Source organism: Ovis canadensis, chromosome 6 (genome assembly GCF_042477335.2).
Source record: "Ovis canadensis isolate MfBH-ARS-UI-01 breed Bighorn chromosome 6, ARS-UI_OviCan_v2, whole genome shotgun sequence".
NCBI lineage: Eukaryota > Metazoa > Chordata > Mammalia > Artiodactyla > Bovidae > Ovis > Ovis canadensis.
The window spans coordinates 101,115,445-101,126,032 of NC_091250.1; the positions used below are offsets into that span (position 1 = coordinate 101,115,445).

A 10,588-nucleotide genomic window follows, 5' to 3' on the forward strand; every position below is an offset into this window, starting at 1 on the left:
CTCTGGGAGATGGTGAAGGACAGGGAAGCCTGGTATGCAGTGGGCCATCAGGTGATGTTATCAGGTTGATCAGTAAACATAGGAAAGCCCACCATAGGGATCTCATGGCAGATGGCCTTGTAAGTGCTCTTGGTTCCACCATGAGTTGTAAAGCCTTTGGTTTTTGGATGATCTAGCATTGAGTGACATTCAGTACAATTATTAATAATAATTCAGAATAAAACAAGAAATGGGCCTTATAAGGCACTGTAAAAAGCAATATTTTTGAGATAACAGATGGTTACACACAGGAAACTGCATTTAAATTGCTTTCAGAACTCACAGCCAGAAACTCCTGTCTGCTGGAGAGATAAGTGAAGACTTTATGAAAGAAGTGCTTTGTCACTTGGATTTCACAAGTGAATTCAAGATTGGCAGAAGAACAGCTCAAAGAATACTCTGGGTAAAAGAAACCACATATGCATAAAAAGGGGGCATTCAGAAATATATTCTCTAAAAGATTAAGGAAGTCTTTTAATTTGATCAGAATGGTGTCAAAATCACAGAGAGGGTAATGGTAGTAACTGTGGAACTAAAGAAAAGAGAATCTTCATTTTATTAAGAAATATGCTACCTCTTCATGGAAATGATTGTGGATTTTATTTCTGTAGAAAATGGAGAGTCACTGGTAATAAATAAGGAGCTATTATTTATCAGTAGTATTTAAAATACTCCTACACAGGAGAACCAATAGGTGTAAGGAAAGCATTCAGAGGTAGAACAATAACCCATTAAGCCACTCACTGTTAGAAGCAATTACAGGCAAAATGAAGATATTTTAATTTTGGGCAAAAGGGATATGACCAATGTATAATACAGTGCCAACTATGATATGTTTTCCTTCTCCCCTCTAGTGTTGGGAGTGAAAACACAGAAGTAAATTTTCTTTCTGAATGTCTTAATAATAAACATTTGATAAGTTTGTTTCCTATTGAAGTACTATCACTCTTCTCAGCTGTTAATCATGTTTTTAGGATTTGTTCTGCCAATATTTACCAAGAAGGTCATTCTGGGGGAATTCAGTTATACAGACAAATATTGGGTCCTAAGGTGTCTGCCTTTTTGCCATTGTATGTCCATAGAACCTGTTAGGGTAAAAAAAAAATACCTTATTCAATTAGTTTAAAGTTATAGCATTAAAATTGAAGAGATTAAAAGATAACATTAAATGTCTTCCATATGGCATGTAAGGAAGAAAGGATGCATGATCATAAGCAATGATAACTTTTAATGCACTGACATCAGTAGGAATAGTTACATTTTACATACTTATTACCATATTCAGTCATCTATGGAATATAATCATGACCATTCACACATGATGGCATAGACAAATGCTGTTTACATTTATTTTTTTTTTTAATTTTAGTTTTTTTTTTTAAATTTTAAAATCTTTAATTCTTACATGCATTCCCAAACATGAACACCCCTCCCACCTCCCTCCCCATAACATCTTTCTGGGTCATCCCCATGCACCAGCCCCAAGCATGCTGCATCCTGCGTCAGACATAGACTGGCGATTCAATTCACATGATAGTATACATGTTAGAATGTCATTCTCCCAAATCATCCCACCCTCTCCCTCTCCCTCTGAATCCAAAAGTCCGTTATACACATCTGTGTCTCTTTCCCTGTCTTGCATACAGGGTCGTCATTGCCATCTTCCTAAATTCCATATATATGTGTTAGTATACTGTATTGGTGTTTTTCTTTCTGGCTTACTTCACTCTGTATAATCGGCTCCAGTTTCATCCATCTCATCAGAACTGATTCAAATGAATTCTTTTTAACGGCTGAGTAATACTCCATTGTGTATATGTACGACAGCTTGCTTATCCATTCATCTGCTGATGGACATCTAGGTTGTTTCCATGTCCTGGCTACTATAAACAGTTCTGCGATGAACATTGGGGTACATGTGTCTCTTTTGATTCTGGTTTCCTCGGTGTATATGCCCAGAAGTGGGATTGCTGGGTCATAAGGTAGTTCTATTTGCAATTTTTTAAGGAATCTCCACACTGTTCTCCATAGTGGCTGTACTAGTTTGCATTCCCACCAACAGTGTAGGAGGGTTCCCTTTTCTCCACACCCTCTCCAGCATTTATTACTTGCAGATTTTTGGATCGCAGCCATTCTGACTGGTGTGAAGTGGTACCTCATTGTGGTTTTGATTTGCATTTCTCTAATAATGAGTGATGTTGAGCATCTTTTCATGTGTTTGTTAGCCATCCGTATGTCTTCTTTGGAGAAACGTCTATTTAGTTCTTTGGCCCATTTTTTGATTGGGTCGTTTATTTTTCTGGAGTTGAGCTGCATAAGTTGCTTGTATATTTTTGAGATTAGTTGTTTGTCAGTTGCTTCATTTGCTATTATTTTCTCCCATTCAGAAGGCTGTCTTTTCACCTTGCTTATATTTTCCTTTGTTGTGCAGAAGCTTTTAATTTTAATTAGATCCCATTTGTTTATTTTTGCTTTTATTTCCAGTATTCTGGGAGGTGGATCATAGAGGATCCTGCTGTGATTTATGTCTGAGAGTGTTTTGCCTATATTCTCCTCTAGGAGTTTTATAGTTTCTGATCTTACATTTAGATCTTTAATCCATTTTGAGTTTATTTTTGTGTGCGGTGTTAGAAGGAAGCCTTTTTTTGGTAATTTATAAGGATCAATAAACTGTTGAAAAAGTTCCAACTTTGTGATAATAAAATTTATTCAGCTGATCATGAACACTTTAACAATGAACCACAAAGGAGTGACAGTGTCAATCTGTAGTTTCTATGCCCAGTGCAAAAGTAAGGTACAGATTTTGGAATTCCCAATCAATTCTCATGCACTGGATTATAATTTATAGTGTTTAACCTCTATCTGCTCTGGAAATGTAAACTAAGTCTATCAGCAAAGAAACAGCATAGGTCATTAGGAGAAGATCACAATATCAGATAGCAAATTATAAAAGTAGTTCAAAATATCCAAAGACCTCGGGGGAATTTTATGTATTAGAAAATAAGGTACCACTCTATTTTATGGAGAAAGAAGCTGCTGAATCTTTTCCATGCTGCTTTCGTTATGCTTGATTCCTTCCTACAGTCCCTCTCCATCTTCAATCAGAAGGAGCAAAGTGACAGGTTAGAAGCAGAGTCCATTAAGGGCCAGACCTTACCACCCACAGAGCTTACGAAAGGGCAGGACCCTGTCTTCTCTTCGATCTTCCTGATTCAGACTTTGTCAGGACCAAGTCACCAGGGAGGCTGATGTTTATCTTTCTCTAAGTCACTGTGTCTGGATGGGATCTGGAGGTCTCTTAGGGAGCCCTGACCATCCGTTCTCTGAATAGCACCCTGCAAAGCACACTGATAGGGCTACTTTAAAATTTAGGGGAAATGAAAGGGGTCAGGATTATCTGGCAAGCACAGTCTGCACGATGAATTCCAGACTTATCACTGTTGCATAATGTCTTTGTGCTACTGCACTTACTGTTAAAATTTAACTCCAGAATATTTGTATGTTTACTGTGTCCTCAAGAGTCCTTCAATGAAAAGGAACAAATGACAAAGCAGAATTTGATGGTTTATTTTCCTGCCCACAACCCTATTATAATATCAAAATTCATACTGGATCTCTTAGATATGTTCCATTTCGATAATGTTAATCCAAAGTATTGTTAATAAAAGATACTCTAAACTACCATCAGTCAATCAGTTCAGTCGCTCAGTCATGTCCGACTCTTCAGGACCCCATGAATGGCAGCACTCCAGGCCTCCCTGCCCTTCACCAACACCTTGACTTTACTCAAACTCATGTCCATGGAGTTGTGATACCATCCAGCCATCTCATCCTCTGTCATCCCCTTCTCCTTCTGCCCCCAATCCTTCCCAGCATCAGGGTCTTTTCCAATGAGTCAACTCTTCGCATGAGGTGACCAAAGTATTGGAATTTCAGCTTCAGCATCAGTCCTTCCAGTGAACACCTAGGACTGGTCTCCTTTAGGATGTACTGGTTGGATCTGCTTACAGTCCCAGGGACTCTCAAGAGTTTTCTTCAACACCCCAGTTCAAAAGCATCAATTCTTCAGCACTCAGCTTTCTTCACAGTCCAACTCTCACATCCATATATGACCACAGGAAAAACTACAGCCTTGACTAGATGGACCTTTGTTGGCAAAGTTATGTCTCTGCTTTTGAATATGCTGTCTAGGTTGGTCAGAACTTTCCTTCCAAGGAGTAAGCGTCTCTTAATTTCATGGCTGCAATCACCATCTGCAGCGATTTTGGAGCCCCCCCAAAATGAAGTCTGACACTGTTTCCACTGTTTCCCCATCTATTTCCCATGAAGTGATGGGACCAGATGTCATGATCTTCGTTTTCTGAATGTTGAGCTTTAAGCCAACTTTTTCACTCTCCCCTTTCACTTTCATCAAGAGGCTTTTTAGTTCCTCTTCACTTTCTGCCAAAAGGGTGGTGTCATCTGCATATCTGAGGTTATTGGTATTTCTCCCAGCTATCTTGCTTGGTACCAGCTTGTGCTTCTTCCAGCCCAGCGTTTCTTATGATGTACTCTGTATGTAAGTTAAATAAGCAGGGTGACAATATACAGCCTTGATGTACTCCTTTTCCTATTTGGAACCAGTCTCTTGTTCCATGTCCAGTTCTAACTGTTGCTTCCTGACCTGCATACAGGTTTCTCAAGAGGCAGGTCAGGTGGTCTGGTATTCCCATCCTTTTCAGAATTTTCCACAGTTTACTGCGATCCACACAGTCAAAGGCTTTGGCATAGTCAATAAAGGAGAAATGGATGTTTTTCTAGACCTCTCTTGCTTTTCCCATGATCCACTGCTGCTAAGTCGCTTCAGTCATGTCCGACTCTGTGACCTTATAGACCCCATAGACCAGCCCACAAGGCTCCCGTATCCCTGGGATTCTCCAGGCAAGAATACTGGAGTGTGTTGCCATTTCCTTCTCCAATGCATGAAAGTGAAAAGTGAAAGTGAAGTCACTCAGTTGTGTCCAACTCTTAGCGACCCCATGGACTGTGGCCCACCAGGCTCCTGTGTCCATGGGATTTTCCAGGCAAGAGTGCTGGAGTGGGGGTGACATTGCCTTCTCCTCAGATGTTGGCAATTTTATCACTGTTCCTCTGCCTTTTCTAAATCCAGCTTGAACATCTGGAAGTTCACAGTTCACGTTTCTCTGAAGCCTGGGTTGGAGAATTTTGAGTATTTCTTTACTAGCATGTGAGATGAGTGCAATTGTGCAGCAGTTTGAGCATTTTTTGGCATTGCCTTTCTTTTGGATTGGAATGCAAACTAACCTTTTCCAGTCCTGTGGCCACTGTTGAGTTTTCCAAATTTGTTGGCATAATGAGAGCAGCACTTTCACAGCATCATCTCAGGATTTGAAACAGCTCAACTGGAATTCCATCACTTCCACTAACTTTGTTCATAGTGATGTTTTCTAAGGCCCACTTGACTTCACATTCCAAGATGTCTGGCTCTAGGTGAGTGATCACACCACTGTAGCACTTGTCATATATATTTTGGTTTTTATAAATGTTTCAGTGAAGTTGGAGTTATCATAATAATTTACCTTTCTTGCAGAAATTGTCTGTAATCACACCTTTTATATTATTTAAGTGACTCATTAAATATTTTTCCACTATTAAATTACTTTGCTTACCTTTTGTGGAATCTGAGCAAGAGCTGATGCAATCATATTGGCCCATTCTTCTGTTGATAACCATTGACTCCAAAGAAAACACCACAATGACTTTTTCTCCAGAGCTTGGGCAAACTTTCTCTGCCTGTGGAAAAAAAACTGGCTTCATGTGGGGAAATTAACAAGATGACTCCAGTCAGGGCCTCTTGCCCCATGCTCTCATGCTCTCTCACCCATGTTCTGTAAACAATGAGTTTGCACGGTTATGTAACAGATGAGATCTGTAACAGATGTAGGACTGCATGTGCATATCATGAGGTACTTACTGGTCATGGGCTGCTTTGTGCAGTAGGCCTGTAGGAGCTTCACCATGAAAGCCCTCACTGCTGCTGCACTGGGGCTACACTGGTGTGACCCATGGTTATGTTACATGAGATTACGTTATGGCTAGGTTATGGTTATGTTATGGCTGCTGCTACAGGTACTGCATCAGCCAGGAGAGAAGCTGTGTTATGGCTGCCGTGCCAGTCAGGAGACAGTAAACCTGTCTGCAGTTACTGTGGCTCCTTGAGTCTCCTTCCAGGCTCTTAACTGGTGCCTTGCCTACCCTGCGTTCAGCGAACAGTGTGAGCTGTATGAATGGCACGAAAACTGGCGTCGCAAACAAGATCAGCAAGACACTTCATCACAAAGGAGCAACAGCATAGCTAACATATTGAAAAGATTGCTCCAAACATCTCAGTTCAGTTCAGTTCAGTCGCTCAGTCGTGTCCGACTCTTTGAGACACAATGAAACGCAGCACGCCAGGCCTCCCTGTCCATCACCAATGCCCGGAGTTCACTCAGACTTGTGTCCATCGAGTCAGAGATGCCATCCAGCCATCTCATCCTCTGTCGTCCCCTTCTCCTCCTGCCCCCAATCCCTCCCAGCATCACAGTCTTTTCCAATAAGTCAACTCTTTGCATGAGGTGGCCAAAGACTTGGAGTTTCAGCTTTAGCATCATTTCTTCCAAAGAAATCCCAGGGTTGATCTCCTTCAGAATGGACGGGTTGGATCTCCTTGCAGTCCAAGGGACTCTCAAGAGTCTTCTCCAACACCACAGTTCAAAAGCAACAATTCTTCGGCACTCAGCCTTCTTCACAGTCCAACTCTCACATCCATACTTGACCACAGGAAAAACCATAGCCTTCATTAGACAGACCTTAGTTGGCAAAGTAATGTCTCTGCTGTTGAATATGCTATCTACGTTGGTCATAACTTTCCTTCCAAGGAGTAACTGTCTTTTAGTTTCATGGCTGCAGTCACCATCTGCAGTGATTTTGGAGCCCCCCAAAATAAAGCCTGACACTGTTTCCACTGTTTCCCCATCTATTTCCCATGAAGTGATGGGACCAGATGCCATGATCTTCGTTTTCTGAATGTTGAGCTTTAAGCCAACTTTTTCACTCTCCACTTTCACTTTCATCAAGAGGCTTTTGAGTTCCTCTTCACTTTCTGCCATAAGGATAGTGTCATCTGTGTATCCGAGGTTATTGATATTTCTCCCTGCAATCTTGATTCCAGCCTGTGCTTCTTCCAGCCCAGCGTTTCTCATGATGTACTCTGCATATAAATTAAATAAGCACCTAAAGAGAGAAAACTGGATATATTCTAGAATTATTAGAATTGTAGCTTTTTAAAAGATATTGCCATCTTAATCATTCCTAAAGTTATGCTTCAGTAGCATTAAGTGTATTCATATAATGAAACCAATCACCAGAACTTTTTGATCTGGCAAAAATTGAAGTCTATGTTATTAAGAAACTACAATTTCCTCTTTCCTCAGCCTCTGGCAGCCATCACTCTGCTTTATGTGTCTACAAATTTGACTAGGCTGGATACTCTGGAGTTTTCTTGTATGTGTCTTTCTGGACTAGCTTATTTCATTTAGAGTAAAATTCATCTCTGTTGTGTGGTGTGTCAGAATTTTCTTCTAAAAGCTAAGTAATAGTTTCTTACTTGTCTAATTCAATGAAACTATGAGCCATGCTGTGTAGGGCCACCCAAGTCAGGTGGATCATGGTGGAGAGTTCTGAGAAAATGTGGTCCACTGGAGAATGGAATGGCAAATCACTTCAGGATTCTTGCCTTGAGAACCCCATGAACAGTATGCAAAGGCAAAAAGATAGGACACTGAAAGATGGCCTCTCCAGGTCAGTAGGTGCCCAATGTGCTACTGGAGATCAGTGGAGAAATAAATCCAGAAAGGCAGAGAACAGGCAGGTTTGCAGAAAAGGCCTCCAATAAACTCAAAATTTGGTAGCACTGAGAGAGGAAATTCTAAATTCCAATAGGTGCCAAGATGAGTCATGTTTCTGCTTTCCTCATTATCTCAAATGCTGTAGTGGGTCTTCCTGAAAGAAAAAACAAAAACAAATCTTTGATGAAATGACTGTCTTGTCATATACATATATTAGGCAATTTTTGGGAAAAGGCTTGGAATGTTTTGGCCAAAGATGTTTCAAAGTGTCTGTTTTTTGATAAAGCAAATACGTCTGTGCACGTATAGTATGCAATACTCATGTATGCATGCTAAATCGCTTCTGTCATGTCTGACTCTCTGTGAGCCTGTGGACCTAGTCGTTCTCTAGGCTCCTCTGTCCATTGGATTCTCTAGGCAAGAATACTGGAGTATTAGTAAGGTAGACACTGACGTTTATGAAGGCAGATACTGAAGTTTAGTAAGGCAGATATATAATTGCTTGGAGAAGTCTTAATCCTTCAAATGGTTGTTTATGGCTTCCTGGAATGCTCTATACTAGTAATGGAACACAGGGTTCTACTTTCAGCATTTCATAAATTTTTCCATAATATTTATGAGTTTGCTGAACCCTGTCATGCCATCCTCTAGGGGATCTTCTTGACCTAAGGATTGAATCCACGTCTCTTAAGTCTCCTTCATTAAGGTTCTTTATCACTAGTACCACCTTGGGAACCCGTAATATATAATGTAGTGTAATGTAATAAGAAAACTGAGCTACAAGTAGGAACAAGTAGGAACAAACAAGTAGGAATAGTTTCTAAGTGCTACCTAGATACTATTGCTACAAATATCTGTGGGACTCTTCAATATACGTGTCTTCGTTAATCAAAAATTTTACAAGGTTTCTAGTGATGCTTTCTAAATTAAAAAAAAAGAAGTTTAGTAAGGTAGATATATAATTTTTTGGAGAAGTCTTAATCATTGATATTGTGGTTTATGACTTCCTGGAGTGTTCTATGCCAGTAACGGAACACAGGGCTCTACTTGCAGTATTCCATAAAAGTTTCCATAACATTTATGAGTTTGCTGAATCATTTTGTATTTTCATTTCCTTATTTTACTTAGAGGAGACAAATTTCTGTGACTTTATGTGAATTCACTTTCAAACGAACTAGAAAAAATAAGAATTCATGCTACCAACTAAAAACATGACTTACCTAGTATTTCACTGTAAAACTTACTCCATGTGTTCTCATGAAACATTTGGAACCAAAAATCAAAATAAAGTACATATGTTTTTGACCCTCTCCCTGAATGTCATATGACGACTAATTCAGACAACATAACAGGTGCATAAGATGGTAAGAATGGAAGTTTTTCACTAATCTTTTCCACTGAATCACCATACAAGAAGCAGAGATTGTACAAACAAAGATACTCTAGGTATCTCAGTGAGAAGCTCCCCACAGGATCCAATGGCATCTGCAAGAACAACGTTAAACCTGATTCCTGTGTTTTGTCATAAGTCACTTGTTAGAAACAACATCTTTACAGAGATCCTTAAAAACATCAAAAAATTCCCAGTATAAACTTCTTACTAATGAAAAATGTGTCCAAAAGAAATCTTTTGCCAGATATGTCCACATGCTGACCAAATGCTTGATAAAATTCTTACAATGTGCTGTGTGCTGTGCTTAGTTACTCAGTCATGTCTGACTCTTTGGGACTCCATGGACTGCAACCTGCCAGGCTCCTTTAGCCAGAGGAAAAGTCTCATATTTAATAGGAGATGATTCATTGGGATCAACAAGAATGGAAGTTGGAGGTGTCAGAACAGTCACCTCATGAACCCTCCTGACAAGTTCATCCAGAACTGTTTTCATATTCATTCAATGACTGTATTCCATTGGCCAAACCAGCACCTTTCCACAACTTCTAGAGCTAAAGTAGCAAGTCATCTGTTGCAGTACCAGAAATGAGAGCCACTTCATAGACTTTTTGCTCCTGCAACTATTACTGCATTCTTTCACCAGTGCTCATGCATATATAAAAGGAGAAATCAATCAGGATGTTAAATTATAATTCCTGATTTATAATATGGGAGTTTATGTATTTATAACATAATGCAACTCAACTAAGTACATTATATTAATTGTCAACAGAAGTGGAAAGCAAGTGAAAGGGCAAAGAGTAAAACACTTCCAGGTTATACAGTGTGTTCAGTATTGTCAGTGCTGTCACTGATCTAAAAGTCGATGAGTTTACACATGCAAATCCACTGTTATGTAAGAGACAAGACTAGCCTGAAAACTGTAGCAAGTGAATATCTGCAGTCTCCTTCAATCAGAGTTGGAGTTAAGGTGATGGGTTATGGGTTATGGTCCATAGGGTTGCAAAGAGTCAAACGTGTCTGAAGCAACTTAGCATGCATGCACACAGCAAGACAGACCATTTGAAAGTTTCAACACTTGTATCTCCCACAGAGAAATAGCAAAAACTACAAATAGTGAAGTCGCTCAGTCATGTCCGATAGTGAACAATATGTTGGGAAAGCTCTGGACTATAATGAAGAAGCAACAGAAACCTGGCACGATTGAAAACTGAGAGTGGTCATATAGAAAACATGGGACTGATTTTACTTGCATTACCCCATCCTC

At 39.8% G+C, this 10,588-nt stretch overlaps 1 pseudogene; it reads right to left on the reverse strand.

Moving 5' to 3' along the window:
- Positions 1 to 47: 47 nt before the first annotated feature.
- LOC138442989 (UDP-glucuronosyltransferase 2B31-like) lies at positions 48 to 9,922 on the reverse strand (annotated as a pseudogene).
- Between the last annotated feature and the right edge of the window lie 666 nt (positions 9,923 to 10,588).